The 15,934-nt window shown below is 38.6% G+C and overlaps 1 protein-coding gene across 20 annotated transcripts in view; it reads right to left on the bottom strand.

Annotated features, from left to right (window-relative positions):
- Window positions 1-15,934, bottom strand: part of FOXP2 (forkhead box P2) — a 413,441-nt gene that overhangs the window by 240,408 nt on the left and 157,099 nt on the right. The window contains exon 1 of one of the 20 annotated variants that reach the window (XM_077265050.1): window positions 15,783-15,903. The exons of the other annotated variants lie outside the window; for them this stretch is intronic. The gene's annotated coding sequence lies outside the window, so the exon portion shown is untranslated. Of the gene's footprint in view, window positions 1-15,782; window positions 15,904-15,934 lie in introns of those variants that run through there. 20 annotated transcript variants of the gene reach the window in all.

A 15,934-nucleotide genomic window follows, 5' to 3' on the forward strand; every position in this document is an offset into this window, starting at 1 on the left:
GGTATATAACAAAGTTATTTATTTTCATGTTCTATTGATTTTTTAAATAAAAATTTAAACAAAGGTTACTCTTAAGGTTGATGTGGAAGAAATAATGAACAGCTCCATATATCAGTCAATTTTTCATCAAAACCTTCCAGCCTCTGCTAAAGTGCTGAAAATGATGAGGAATGTAACCTATCAGCATAACAATGACCCTAAGCATGCCTGTACAATTTTGACCAAAACATTTTCATATAAAGGTACCGTCACATTAAGCGACGCTGCAGCGATATAGACAACGATGCCGATCGCTGCAGCGTCGCTGTTTCGTCACTGTGTGGTCGCTGGAGAGCTGTCACACAGACAGCTCTCTAGCGACCAATGATGCCGAAGTCCCCGGGTAACCAGGGTAAACATCGGGTTACTAAGCGCAGGGCCGCGCTTAGTAACCCGATGTTTACCCTGGTTACCAGTGTAAATGTAAAAAAACCCAAACACTACATACTTACATTTCGGTGTCTGTCGCGTCCCTCGGCGTCCGCTTCCCTGCACTGTGTAAGCGCCGGCCCTAAAGCAGAGCGGTGACGTCACCGCTGTGCTTTGCTTTATGGCCGGCACTGACACATTCAGTGCAGGAAGCTCTGAGCAGCAGCGCGGACGCCTGGAGACGTGACAGACATCAGAAGGTCAGTATGTACTGTTTTTTTTTTACTTTTACAATGGTAACCAGGGTAAATATCGGGTTACTAAGCGCGGCCCTGCGCTTAGTAACCCGATATTTACCCTGGTTACCATTGTAAAACATTGCTGACATCGTTGCTTTTGCTGTCAAACACAACGATACACACCGATCTGATGACCAAATAAAGTTCTGGACTTTCAGCAACAACCAGCGATATCACAGCAGGATCCAGATCGCTGCTGCGTGTCAAACACAACGATATCGCTATCCAGGACGCTGCAACGTCACGGATCGCTATCGTTATCATTGTTAAGTTGTTCAGTGTGAAGGTACCTTAAGTCCTAATAGTTTATTTTTTAATCTTTTTGTAATTTCTTAATAAAATATAAAAAAAGGTTCCTATTTAATGGATTTAACTGTCCACTCAAAGTGTCAGGAAAAATAGTCCGTTAGCTGAGTCCTCTATATTGACTGTTTTGCTATTATAAGGTAACCATATGTAACGTCTATGTTTTTACAGTGATTCCCATATTTTCTCTAATGTATTTCCAAGGATGCAGTTCAGATTAAACAATGCTTATTTGGTTGGTAAGGCCAATTTAGGGCTTGTTGATGCAGCCAAATTCTCATGATTGGTAAGCACAAAGCAAAAATGATATAAACTGCGCTTTATGCCCAGATAACTGTTTATCTGCATTCCAGATAGAAAAGATAATTTTAAAATGTAAAGCCGATTAAAGAATTGAAACATGAACATTCTTACGGTATATAAAATTGTGTTTGACACTAGAGGGCATCCAGAACAACGTCAACACGTTCTCACTAATACATTACTTCTTAATTTGATCTGCCTTTAATCAGGTGTGAAGACCTCATCGACTTTGACATCAGGTAAGAAATGTTGCCTCATATATTATGGCTATAATACTTGTTGACCTTAGCAGATAGAACGATCAAACAGACTATGCATGTCAAACTGCTATGTAAGCTACTGGAAAAACACATTTTCATATCAAACTATTTGCTAACAGCATGGTGGTACCCTTCTAACCTTATTTGGCACTAGAGCATAATTAGATACACAGGGGTGTGACTCCAATTGAAGGTGTTGGCATTGTAACACTCTGTGAAAATATTAACTATGAGGTTAACTCTGATTTTCTCTTCTTTAATTAAATGCACATGGTACTAATGAGGTAACCCACTGTTCCTTGATAGCACTAATTAGCTAAGAGAAGAGTACACTCTCACACTGCAATTTAAACCTAAAAATAAGGTTGAAATATGCTAATTGCTAGCAATTTAAAACAGTACAAGTTGAAGAACTAGTCATAATAATGGAAATGGGATGCTTTGCAGCTAGGCAGCTGAAAGTTTAGTTAAATAATAACAAGGCTGCCATTGACAATTTCATCAACATAAAATATGTAAGTTTTTACTGCAGAAAATACTAGATCAGCCATAACCTTGAAATCATTGGTTGCTAATGCAAACAACATTGTTCTTCTGGTTGTAATGGCACCTCTCAAGGGCTGGTATGTATTTACCACCAAATTAAGTTATTGAGGTTAAAATAATGGAATTGTGATTGCTAGATGACTGGGTTATATCGGTAGTTGTTGGATGCTCCCACTATGCAATGGTTATTATCTACTAAAAGTGGTCAAAAGATTGACAAGTGGTGGACTAGAAATGTGGTCTTAATCTCACAAGCCTCATTGATGTGTGTGAGGAGAGAAGGCTAGCCATTCAGCTGTGATCCCACAAAAGAACCACCATAATCCAAGTTGCTGAAATGCTTTATGTTGGCAATGATAATAAAATGTCATAAAGCAAAATGTATCATAGCTCGTTGAGCATTTTCTTTTACACCATGGATGTGTGGTGTGTGTCACTTAATTGGGAAAGAAAGCACACCAGTAGTCCGCATGTAAAAAAGGCAGGGTTGCAGGGACAGTATGGATAGGGCATAGATGTATTTAGTGGTAAGCCCCTTTAATCTTATGGGCTGACAACTATCATATATAACACCATGATGTCACTATGCATTTAATTTGCAAATACATAAAAATAAACTAGTACTCAAACTGTATAATGAGACAGTTGGGAGGAATAATGAATATCTTGCTGGTAACCATATGTGATGTATATTTAAAGAGTCCAAATGTTCTAAACTTATTTAATTATATTTTTCTGACCAATGAAGTTGAACGATCTTGGCCTCAATCAACTGTAATCTAAGACAGTCTATGTAAGATCACTTGAGATTACTTTAAATCAATCTCTAAACAACGGGTTACAATTCTAACTCCCACAGCTGGACGGACAGTAGTGGTGTCCTCATTCAGATATAGTTTACAACATATATATAGGAATGTTTTCTACTCATTCCTCAAATCATGAGTTCAAATGACTGCAAATTATAAGCAATCAATTAAAGTTTTCACATGGCATGCCTACATGTATTTGGATAGATACTTAATCTCTTCCTGTTGGAGCATTCCTGGGTCAAAGAGGTCTCTTTGGTAACCCACATTTTATTTTGACTGACTATATATTTGACAAAATCAAAAAGACCTGTAATACAGTTCATTTTCTTCACCACATTTTACTTTCTAGTGGTAAATGTACATGGCCTAAAACACTGAAAGATGTCAGGCATCTCCAATACAGCTGTAAGTGTTTCAGTAATGTTTGGAAATAATTACAGCATTGCCTACTTGAAAATTAAATAACACATCATCAAATGTTTTAAAGAGTCAATTATCAACTAAAGTATATGTAAAACAAGATAATCAAGGATGGAGTAAACAGAAACACATGTTCACACTGAAATTTTACTGACAGAGCTAAAAAAGATTTTTTTTTTCAAAGTAATCTAATCTTTTAGCATACTATGCTACAGACTCCAATTTAGCAATTTTGATAAAATAGATATTTGCATAATCTATATTTTTCAGCTGTTCTTAATTTAAAACAGCTGCAATGTAATTAGCATACCATGATGCATCGTACCAGTAGAAAATTACTCTTATGTTCAGCAGATTGATAATTTATTAACTTCTATTTAACTAACATTTTAATTACTCATGGATTGTATATGAGAGAGGTCTTATTTATTTTCAATGTTCACAATGGACATATTGTATATTTTTTTACCAGCACCAAAACCAGAGATAAATTAAGACCAGGCAGCAGATTGTAAAGTCATCATTGATCTATAAACACTATTTGCTACTGAGGCCCTTCTAAATCTTTCTATCTATATCTTTGAATATTTCTATTATGCATCATTCTAAGGGATCATGTACACGCTAGAATTTTGGTTCCGTACAACCTCTCCATCAATAGACAATAGACTTCTGTGGGAATATATTGTACCTCCGATTGCATCCATATAAATCCAGTATGTTCTATTTGAACCTTTCTCATCTAGAAGCATTGCTGTACTAAGTATTGGTATACATAGTGGATGTGGATGCTTAGGTTTATGACAATATATGCTTGTCCGTCCTCTAGTACTTCACATTGATTATAATTAGAGATAGGCAAATTTAATTCAGTGAAATTGAAATCTATATGAATTTTTTCAAAAACTCATTTCAGAATATGGATCTTTGCAGTTCACTTTACGCAAATTCAGAAAAATGTTCCTAAACTGTAGATGGCCTGCAAAATGTTAAACAACAATTTAAAAAATATGCGATAATCTAAACAAGTCCTGTTTTAGGATGAAGATGCTGGCATGCAACTACAGAAAGAAGAGGCCCTGAGGATTGGACACCAACTGGGCACCAAGAGGTGAAGATCAGTGAGGTGAGTGTTATTTTTTTCTATTTCTGACATCTTACATTTATTATGCTCTGGAGAGATTATATTATGGTCTGGAGAGAACCCAGAGCCTAATAGGGAATAATTAATTCGCAAAAATATAAATTCCTTAGAAAATAAATTTCCTGGTAAAATCCTTGTGATTTGGCAAATTTAAATTCTGTCACATCTGCTCATCTCTACTTATAATCTTTTTAACCCATTACTTGCCAAATTAAAATTTTTACAAGTACGGATTTTTCTGAAAAGGGCGTCCCAATATTCAATTAAAAATGACAATGACATCATTTCCTATTTTGAAAACATTCATTTTACAAACACAACACAAAAAATTGGACCTAATTATGAAAATTATAAAATCTTAGTTGCTAGAAGCTAAAGATTAGGTGTCCCCAAAAAAGGACATTGGTAGATAATGGGTTACCTAATCACTCCTACTTAGGAACAATATAACAAACTAACTCCAATTTGGAATTTACAACTGTTACAGCTCTGTAAAAATCTTGGTCTACACTTTTTGTTCTCAAAATAAGTAAAAAGTTCAACAAATGAATATGTATACTTTTTGGGACCCTGGCTGATACAACTGAATTCTAACCCAACCTAATGTATCTCAATTTTGTAGCAAACTTGGATATGATAGTACAACTTAGGTACTTTTTTTAGGTCGGATATTTTTGCGGTTATAGAATAAAATTAGCATTCAAAAGAAGCAACATGGTCCCCAAATATTCAGGGTGACTGCAATCAGTTTACATATTTAGACTACCACTTCAGCCAAGTCACATTATGGAGGAAGAAATAGTGTATGGCTATGTGCACAAGTTGCGGATTTTGATGCATTTCTGCTGCGTTTTTGGCTGCACGGATCTGCATCAAATCCACAGTGTAGTCCACAGCCAATGTTAGTCTATGAGAAATTGACATTTGTTGTGCACATGCTGCGGAAAACAACTCGCGGAGTCACGGCTTTTTTTTTTGCAGCATGTCAATTCTTTTGATGAATCTGCAGCATTTCTGCACCCATTGAATTCCATTGAGTCAGGCACATCTGCAGCAAACTGGCAGATGTTAAAAAGATCTGCAGTTTAGCTGCAAATGAAACACTGCAGATCGGGAGGAGGGAGTATGTGGGTGGAGCTATGTGCATGTATAGTGTGTGTGGGTGCCTGCGTGTATGTGTCTCTGTGTGTCCATGTGTGTGTGCGTGTCTTTGTAAGCAGCCATTGATAGGACTAATGCTCGCATCCAGCAATGAATGCTCACAGTGACAGCATTGCCGATGATGGGAAAGTAGTCCCATCAGACAATGCATGTGTTCAGTGATAAAAAAACATACAGAACACACAACATATAACATACAGTACATACACATAACATACAACACATAACATAGAGTACATACTTACCAAACACCTAGTCCCCGAAGCCCTCGATTCTCCTGTAATAAAAATAACATAATAAACCAACCTATTCTTACCTTTCCACCATAGTCCAGTTAATAAGGAGGGTCCCACAATGATCTCCCGTGTAGGACAGTGACATCCGGTGATGTCCATGCTTTACAAGGGTAGAGCAATGAACTGACAATGGAGGTAATCCTCCATGATGTATATCCCTCCACCGCTGCTGGGAGAGAGAGATCACAAGTTAATTTTCTCAATGGCAGCGCCCGATGTCACTGTTCTATAGGGGAGATCATCATGGGATGCTCATTATTAATTGGACTGCGTCAGACAGGGAGTATACAGTTGGTTTATTATTTTTTATTTTTTTGCAGGTGATCGATGGCTTTGGGGAATTAGGTGTGGTTGTAAGTATGGTGAAATTGAGAATATTAAAATACTTTTTTCTGGCTGTGTCTTTTTTAACTCTTTCACTACTATAGGATTAGTAATGGATAGGTGTCTTATTGACACCTCTCCATTACTAATCAGGCTTGATGACACCTTACAAAACAAAGGTGATATTAACCCCTTATTATCCCATATGCCACCGCTACAGGTCAGTGGGAAGAGAGAGGCTAAGTGCCGGAATTGCTTCATCTTACAGATGCGCTATTTCTGGGGCAGCTGGGAGCTGGTATTTGTAGCCAGGGGGGTTGATATCCATGGTCCCTTCCTAGGCTATGAATATCAGCCCGCAGCTGTCTGCATAGCCTTTGAGGCTATAATTTGTAGGGAGACCCCACATCATTTTTTTGGGGGGTCCCCCTATTTTAATAGCTGTAAAGGCTAAATATAAAGCTGCAGGCTGATATTCATAGCATGGGAAGCTCTATGGGTATTAACCCCTTCCCAGGCTACAAACATCAGCCCCCAGTCACTGGCTTTCCCACTCTGGACTTGAAAATTGTGTGGGAACCCACACAATTTTTTTATCCATTTTTTTAAATTAAACAGATATTGCGTTTAAAGTTGATGTCACACTTGCAAGAAACTCGCTTGAGTCTCGCACCTCAATACCTGGCACTGCTGCTGGCACATGGGACTGGAGTGTGTGGCTGCATGTATTTCTATGTAGCTGAACGCTCCGGTCCCAGTGCCTGCGGCAGTGCTGGGTATTGAGGTGCGAGACTTGTGGGAGTTTCTCGCAAGTGTGACCCCGGCTAACGCAGATTTTGTGTGTGTGTGTGTCTTTATTTAACTCTTTCAGTACCATTTTATTATGTTTATTACTAAACATCGGGCTTGGTATTATCTATCTATCTATAGATGTATCTATTTATCTATGGATATATCTATCTACAGATAGATATATCTATAGATAGATGGATAGATATATCTTTACATAGTTAGATATACTGTATAGATAGATATATCTATAGATAAATAGATAAATGTATAAATAGATAGATATATCTATAGATAGATAGATCTCTCTGGATCTATCTATCTATAGATATATCTATCATCTATCTATCTTTCTGTGTGTGTAAACATTATTCTTCAATGGAGTATGTAAATAAAGAGGTTGGACAAGAAATGACACCACACTTCTTTATTGTTCAATAACAGATCTTTATGTAGCTTTCAAAAATGCATACAAATCTGCATGAAACAATGCATAAAAAACACCAATAAATGCATCAAAAGCGCATCAAATCCGCACTTGCGTTTTCTGGCAAGAGAGGAAGAATCTGCACAGAAAATTCCACAGGCAAATCTACAACGTGTGCACATACCCTAAAGGTACCTTCACACTCAGCAACTTTCCAACGAGAACGACAACGATCCGTGACGTTGCATCGTCCTGGTTAGCGATCTCGTTATGTTTGACACGCAGCAGCGATCTGGATCCCGCTGTGATATCGCTGGTCGGAGCTAGAAGTCCAGAACTTTATTTGGTCGTCAGATCGGCGTGTATCGTCGTGTTTGACAGCAAAAGCAACAATCAACAATCTCTACAGCGACCTAAACAGCGACGCTCCAGCGATTGGCTCGTTGTCTATATCGCTGCAGCGTCGCTGAGTGTGACGGTACCTTAAGTCTCTGCTGGTGTCTTAATTCACTCTACACTTCAGCACAGTTTTAGACAAGAGCCACACAGCAATTTATGGCTGTACAACAAGAACAATGTCAATTTCTCATGCAGGTATGCTGAGTAGTGTTGAGCATTCCGATACCGCAAGTATCGGGTATCGGCCGATATTTGCTGTATCGGAATTCCGATACCGAGATCCGATACTTTTGTGATATCGGGAATCGATATCGGGATCGATATTAATGTGTAAAATAAAGAATAAAAGTGAAAAATATTGATATACTCACCTCTCCGACGCAGCCTGGACCTTACCGATGTAACCGGCTGCTTCCGTTCCTAAGAATGAGCGCTTGAAAGACCTTAGATGACGTCGCGGCCTGTGATTGGTCACGTGACCGCTCACGTGACCAATCACAGGACGCGACGTCATCTAAGGTCTTTCAAGCGCTCATTCTTAGGAACGGAAGCTGCCGGTTACATCGGTAAGGTCCAGGCTGCGTCGGAGAGGTGAGTATATCAATATTTTTTATTTGTATTCTTTATTTTACACATTAATATGGATCCCAGGGCCTGAAGGAGAGTTTCCTCTCCTTCAGACCCTGGGAACCATACAGGATACCTCCCGATACTTGGTGTCCCATTGACTTGTATTGGTATCGGGTATCGGTATCGGCGATATCCGATACTTTTAGGGTATCAGCCGATACTATCCGATACCGATACTTTCAAGTATCGGACGGTATCGCTCAACACTAATGCTGAGTTTTGCATTAAATGCGGAAAATCCACAAGTAAAAATGCATGTGTGTTTTTAGTAAGCAATATGCACTTTAGCTTTGTCAAAACTAAATACCAAGAAGTATCAAAAGCAAAGCAGCTTTATTTAAAATATGACACACCAAAAAGAGATGTAAACCGCAGCATCAAAAACATGAGAAAAATATATATAAAATATGCAATGAAAAAGACAAAAGTAACTTAATTTACTTAATAAGTCCATAAATGGTGCAGAAAATCTGCAACATCAAAAAACTCCCCAAAAGCTCATAGTAGAATTGTAGGCTTAGACTATGGTCCCACTGTGAGCTTTTGGCGAGTATTTGATGTTGAAGGTTTTCTGCACCATTTCTGCACATATTAAGTAAAATTAGGCTACTCACCAAAAACTCATGATGGAAAAGTAGCCAAAAGATCCCCAAAAGTCAATGAAGTCAAAGAAAAATCAAGCAGGTTTCACATTTCACATGTATGAACTATGGCACATTTAATTTCTAAATGAGTAAAAGATGCAATACATTCTTAAGTGACCCTGGCTGATAAAGTAAGTTGGTAAAAGTTCATGGACCATACAGTTGTGTAGCCAAGTTGGATATTATATCATCTAAGCAGCTATGTTCAGATCTTTTTGCCTAAAGGATAAAATTAGCTGTTAAATGAAGCTGGGGTGATCCCAGCAGAAATTATGATCACTAATATGAACTTTGTCCACTAAATAATAGCGTTTGTAAGTGGAGTGTTTTAGTTTTTAGTGTAGGAAAAGATTAACAAATTGATATACAAGTTTCTGAAAAAAGATTCAATATGATTTGTATTTTATTAAATTAAATGTCTGTTCATTCTGGGCATAGCAGTTGAGTGGGCAGACCTAATCAGTGATGGACATCTATCTATGTGCAAAGTTATACAGGGGAAGCTGATCATTGGTTAGAACCATCCCCTTACTGCTAAGCCCAAAATGAGCACAGATTTCACAATAAAATACAAATTATCTTGATTTTTTTCCCCAGACACCTACTTATTACCTCTATAAGAATCTGCCTATAGATTGCACAACTTTTCCAAAATTAACGTTTCCCTTTACGAGGTTCCAAGCAACACCTAGCCAAATGGACGTGCTTCACAAACAGCAAAAAAGATTGATTAGATTCCTCTAGAGTTTGTACGCAGTGATCTTTCATCGTTTCCACTAGAATAAAGTTGCATGTTTCTACGTGACTTAAAATATGGGTTATACCTATAGGCATAAATTTCTATTTCAGTTTTTCAGCAGCAAAATGTATTGTTTGTTTCTGTGTAATGAGTGAAAGGACCCACACGACACAGCAGTTGTGTTTAAAACATTATTAGTCCTTAAAAGGATCTCACGAATGCTTTTCTTACTTATAGATAACCTGTACAAGAATGTTTGGCCTCTAGCAACACTTTCTACCTTGAGAAGACAAGAAAGATTTTAGATTACTGTGAAAATTCCTGTTTTACAGCAAGAAGCGAGAGACAACTAAAGAGCTCTCATTTCAAAATGCTCCTGGCTTTTTTTTTTTTACTCACTTTTGTATCTACACCATCACATTAAAAATATTCAATAATAGGTAAAAGTAACAAGAATTACAGGAAGATGTACTGCTCGCCCTAAACAGATGTAAGAGAAGCCCAATGGTCCATACAATTAGAAAACCATTTATTATTTCAAGTACAATAAGTAATTTCCTTGTAGATTGTAAGCTTGCGAGCAGGGACCTCACCCCTAATGACACTGTTTAAATTGTCTTAACTTGTATTGAATTTGTCTGTACATGTCCCCGCTTAATTGTAAAGTGCTGCGGAATATCTTGGCACTATATAAATAAAAATTCTTATTATTAAAGTACTAATTTTGCATTGTTTTGTTTTATTCATGTCTAATAAAACAAATCTAAATTCAGATTGGATATATATGGCTACATTTTCATCCCTTTCCAAACATTTCTACAGTAAAATATTATTGATAATGTACAGTGACATATCTATGTATAACCTGGGCAATCATGGTTGGCTGGCAGGACTAAAACTACCTTTTCTGTAAAAGAAAACAGCCAGGATGTATCGATAATAGGTACAAAGGTTCCAATTGCACCAGGGCCCTGGAGACCTGTGTTAGTTGGGTGCCCTGTTGAAGGGTTTGCATTGGAGTATACAAGCTTCAAGCTACGCCACTGAAAACAGCAGATGGCTCACAATTGGGAATTCCTTCACAGATTATGCCTTTGGGTCCAGTAACTAAAAGCTAGTCATTTACTTTTATATTATATAAGATACGTTAAACACAGAAAAGTGTAGTTAACCCCTTTCTGCCATTAGACATACTATCCCATCGAGGTGACATGGGACTTAATTCCCAGGGACGGGACAGTACGTCATAGGTGATCGGTTGCGCTCACAGGGGAGCGTGGCCGATCGTGGCCGGGTGTCAGCTGATTATTACAGATGACATCAGGCACTATGTGCCAGGAGCAGTCACGGACCGCTCCCGGAACATTAACCCCCAGAACACTGAGATCAAATATGATTGCAGCGTTTCAGCGGCATAGGGAAGCATCGCTCAAGGAGGGGGCTCCCTGCGTGCTTCCCTGAGACCCTCGGAACAACACGATGTGGTCGCGTTGTTCTGAGCGTCTCCTACATCTTCCCCCCTGCAGGCCCTGGATCCAAGATTGCCACGGGGGGCCCTCTGGGTCCTGCAGAGAGGTGGCTTACAAGCACCTGCTGAGAGCAGGTGCCGGCAAGCCTGCAGCACTGCCTGTCAGATCGCTGATCTGACACAGTGCTGTGAAAAGTGTCATATCAGCGATATGACACTATAAAAATGATGTCCCACCCTGGGACAAAGTAAAAAAAAAAATATTTACATGTGTAAAAAAAAATAAAAAAATCCTAAATAAAGGAAAAAAGATATTGTTCCAATAAATAAATTTCTTTATGTAAATAAAAAACAAAATAAAAGTACACATATTTAGTATCGCCGTGTCCGTAGCGACCCGACCTATAAAACTGTAACAATAGTTAATTCCTTCAGTGAACACCATAAAAAAAGAGGCAAAAAACAACGCTTTATTATCATACCGCGATCAAAAAGATGGATATAAATAAACATGGTACCGCCGAAAACGTCATCTTGTCCCGCAAAAAACGAGCCACCATACAGTGTCATCAGCTTAAAAATAAAAAAGTTATAGCCCTCAGAATAAAGTGATGCAAAAATAATTATTTTCTCTATAAAATAGCTTTTATTGAATAAAAGCTCCAAAACATAAAAAAAAGATATAAATGAGGTATCGGTGTAATCGTACTGACCCGAAGAATAAAACTGCTTTATCAATTTTACCAAGCGTGGAATGGTATAAACGCCCCACCCCAAAAGAAATTCAAGAATTGCTGGTTTTTGTTCATTCTGCCTAACAAAAATCGGAATAAAATACGATCAAAAAATGTAATGTGCCTGAAAATGGTACCAATAAAAACGTCAATCATCCCGCAAAAAACAAGACTGCACTTGACTCTGTGGACCAAAATATGGAAAAATTATAGCTCTCAAAATGTGGTAAGGCAAAAACTATTTTTTGCAATAAAAAGCGTCTTTTAGTGTGTGACAGCTACCAAACATAAAAACTCGCTATAAAAACCCGCTATAAATAGTAAATCAAACCCCCCTATATCACCGCCTTAGAAAGGGAAAAATAATAAATTTTAAAAAAATGTATTTATTTCTTTTTTCCCATTAGAAGGATGAGGCCAAATAATCATTTGAGAGATTTTACCAACATTCTGGCGTAAATTGCTTTGAAAAGTCACAAAATTATCGAGTTGCGCAAAGCTTTTGTGTCTTTTAGCAATTTCACACTAATTTTACTCAGTTCCACCTAAATGGGAAGAGTGGATGTGGGTGTGGGTAGGGGCATGAGGGCACAGCTCATCTAATTCCCTGATTGAAGGGAAATTGTAACCTGAGAAGCAGCAGTTGGTTTTCCTGTTTTGTCTGCACACTCACTTATCATAATTGACTTCTGCTTTCTCCCTTAAGGCTGAGTCACACATAACGATATCGTTAACGATATCGTTGCAACGTCACTCTTTTGGTGACGTAGCAACGATCCCGCTAACGATCTCATTATGTGTGACAGCGACCAACGATCAGGCCCCTGCTGGGAGATCGTTGGTCGATGGAATTGATCAGTACATTTTTTTGGTCGCTGATCACCCACTGTCATCGCTGGATCGGCGTGTGTGATGCCAATCCAGCGATGTGTTCACTTGTAACCAGGGTAAATATCGGGTTACTAAGCGCAGGGCCGCGCTTGGTAACCCGATATTTACCCTGGTTACCATTGTAAAAGTTAAAAAAAAAAACAGTACATACTCACATTCTGATGTCTGTCACGTCCCCCGCCGGCGTCCACAGGGTTAAAACTGCTTTCGGCAGGAGCGCTGCTAATATGCACGCGCTGCTGCAGAGAGCTTCAGTGCACTGACTGTGTCACCACTGTTACTGCCAGCGCTGAACCCTGTGGACGCCGGCAGGGGATGTGACAGACATCAGAATGTGAGTATGTAGTGTTTTTTATTTTTACTTTTACAATGGTAACCAGGGTAAATATCGGGTTACTAAGCGCGACCCTGCACTTTAGTAACCCGATGTTTACCCTGGTTACCCGGGTGCTGCAGGGGGACTTCGGCATCGTTGAAGACAGTTTCAACGATGCCGAAGTCATTCCCCTGATCGTTGGTCACTGGAGAGAGCTGTCTGTGTGACAGCTCCCCAGTGACCACACAACGACTTACCAACGATCACGGCCAGGTCGTATCGCTGGTCGTGATCATTGGTAAGTCGTTTAGTGTAACGATACCTTTAGTCAGATGTGATATGTGGCGACCATCAACTTGAGCAGCTCTGCACGGTCAGACACAGCCATTACACAGTACACAGTAGGGGCACATTTATAAGATTATCTTAGCACAGGAACAATTTTTTTTAATACATTCAATTGTGGAAATTATTATTGTTCCAAGATCTATTGGTTAAAATGTGCTTTGTTTATGGGACAATCTCTTTAATTCCTAATACATGCATTCTCAAAAGTGGAGGTCCAAGGAGGTATGGTTACAGGACTGCAAAGCTTGTAGACAAACTAGAGACTGCTGGCTATACTGTATTTTCTAGTTAAACCAAATATTATACATAAATTATCAACATGTAAAGTAACTATTTTAGTGTACTACATTACAAAAATACACCCCTGCTCTATTATTGTATAGACCCATTACCCATTTGCTTTAGAGAAAGTCTTTTATGACATTTTAATTAAATTAGCTTTCATTAAATGAGCAAAAAGGCTATATATGCCTAATAATATTTAGGATTGGCTTTAATAGACATCAGATGCATTATAGCAAAAAAAGGGGGACAATAGGTTTGCTATAAAAAAGGTCACATGCTACTGTTATTGGGAATATGTCATTTTATTTCTTATATTTTATTTTTTTTAATTTTCCAAAATAAAATCAAATAAATAAACTTGCAAATTTTCACACTAGTATAATGCTAGACTCACATCTACTTTTCTTTTCAGCAGCCATAACGTGATAGGCTGCAATAAATTGCCACTGACTCATTCAATTTCAACAGGAGATGTTTATTGGCCTGCTCTGATCTAAGTAAAGGTTATTATGAAAGGAGGTAAAGAAGGTGAGCTGTGACCATCACCTATGGTGAATGGCGGATCCTCTTTTATATACTACACAAAGAGGACATACAATTTAAAAGTTTTGAAGTTTAGTATAGTATATATATATATATATATATACACTCACCGGCCACTTTATTAGGTACACCATGCTAGTAACGGGTTGGACCCCCTTTTGCCTTCAGAACTGCCTCAATTCTTCGTGGCATAGATTCAACAAGGTGCTGGAAGCATTCCTCAGAGATTTTGGTCCATATTGACATGATGGCATCACACAGTTGCCGCAGATTTGTCGGCTGCACATCCCAAAGATGCTCCATACAAGGCAGGATGGATCCATGCTTTCATGTTGTTTACGCCAAATTCTGACCCTACCATCCAAATGTCGCAGCAGAAATCGAGACTCATCAGACCAAGCAACGTTTTTCCAATCTTCTACTGTCCAATTTCGATGAGCTTGTACAAATTGTAGCCTCAGTTTCCTGTTCTTAGCTGAAAGGAGTGGTACCCGGTGTGGTCTTCTGCTGCTGTAGCCCATCTGTCTCAAAGTTCGATGCACTGTGCGTTCAGAGATGCTCTTAGGCCTACCTTGGTTGTAACGGGTGGCGATTTGAGTCACTGTTGCCTTTCTATCAGCTCGAACCAGTCTGCCCATTCTCCTCTGACCTCTGGCATCAACAAGGCATTTCCGCCCACAGAACTGCCGCTCACTGGATTTTTTTTCTTTTTCGGACCATTCTCTGTAAACCCTAGAGATGGTTGTGCGTGAAAATCCCAGTAGATCAGCAGTTTCTGAAATACTCAGACCAGCCCTTCTGGCACCAACAACCATGCCACGTTCAAAGGCACTCAAATCACCTTTCTTCCCCATACTGATGCTCGGTTTGAACTGCAGGAGATTGTCTTGACCATGTCTACATGCCTAAATGCACTGAGTTGCCGCCATGTGATTGGCTGATTAGAAATTAAGTGTTAACAAGAAGTTGGACAGGTGTACCTAATAAAGTGGCCGGTGAGTGTATATATATATATATATATATATGTATATATAAGCCATTATCTGATGACACATTGCCTTTAAGTTATCCATAGAAAAGTAGTTTTATTCCCTGGCATAAAGCACATACGGGAGTTTTTAATTTCTTAATTATCAGGTTCAGTTTACAAGTTAGATCTATACACACAGTTCTTTTTCCCAGGTGCACGTCAGAAGAAAAGCTGGTTTTAGTGTTATTTTCATCTATATAATGCCTCTTAATATACAGTTCTCAAGGAAAATTAGCAGAAGAAAATTCACAATGTCTTACTTGAAACTTATTGTGCCAGGATTAGTTTGCATTGGTGATGTGGTAATGGGTACTCAAGTCACAAGTGGAATGTGATCACTGAACATTCATAATCAACATTATTCTGTACAATGGCTTAGAGGACATAAAGTGCTGGGCAAAGCGGTTCAATC

The sequence above is a fragment of the Ranitomeya variabilis genome, chromosome 5 (assembly GCF_051348905.1).
Source record: "Ranitomeya variabilis isolate aRanVar5 chromosome 5, aRanVar5.hap1, whole genome shotgun sequence".
Lineage (NCBI taxonomy): Eukaryota > Metazoa > Chordata > Amphibia > Anura > Dendrobatidae > Ranitomeya > Ranitomeya variabilis.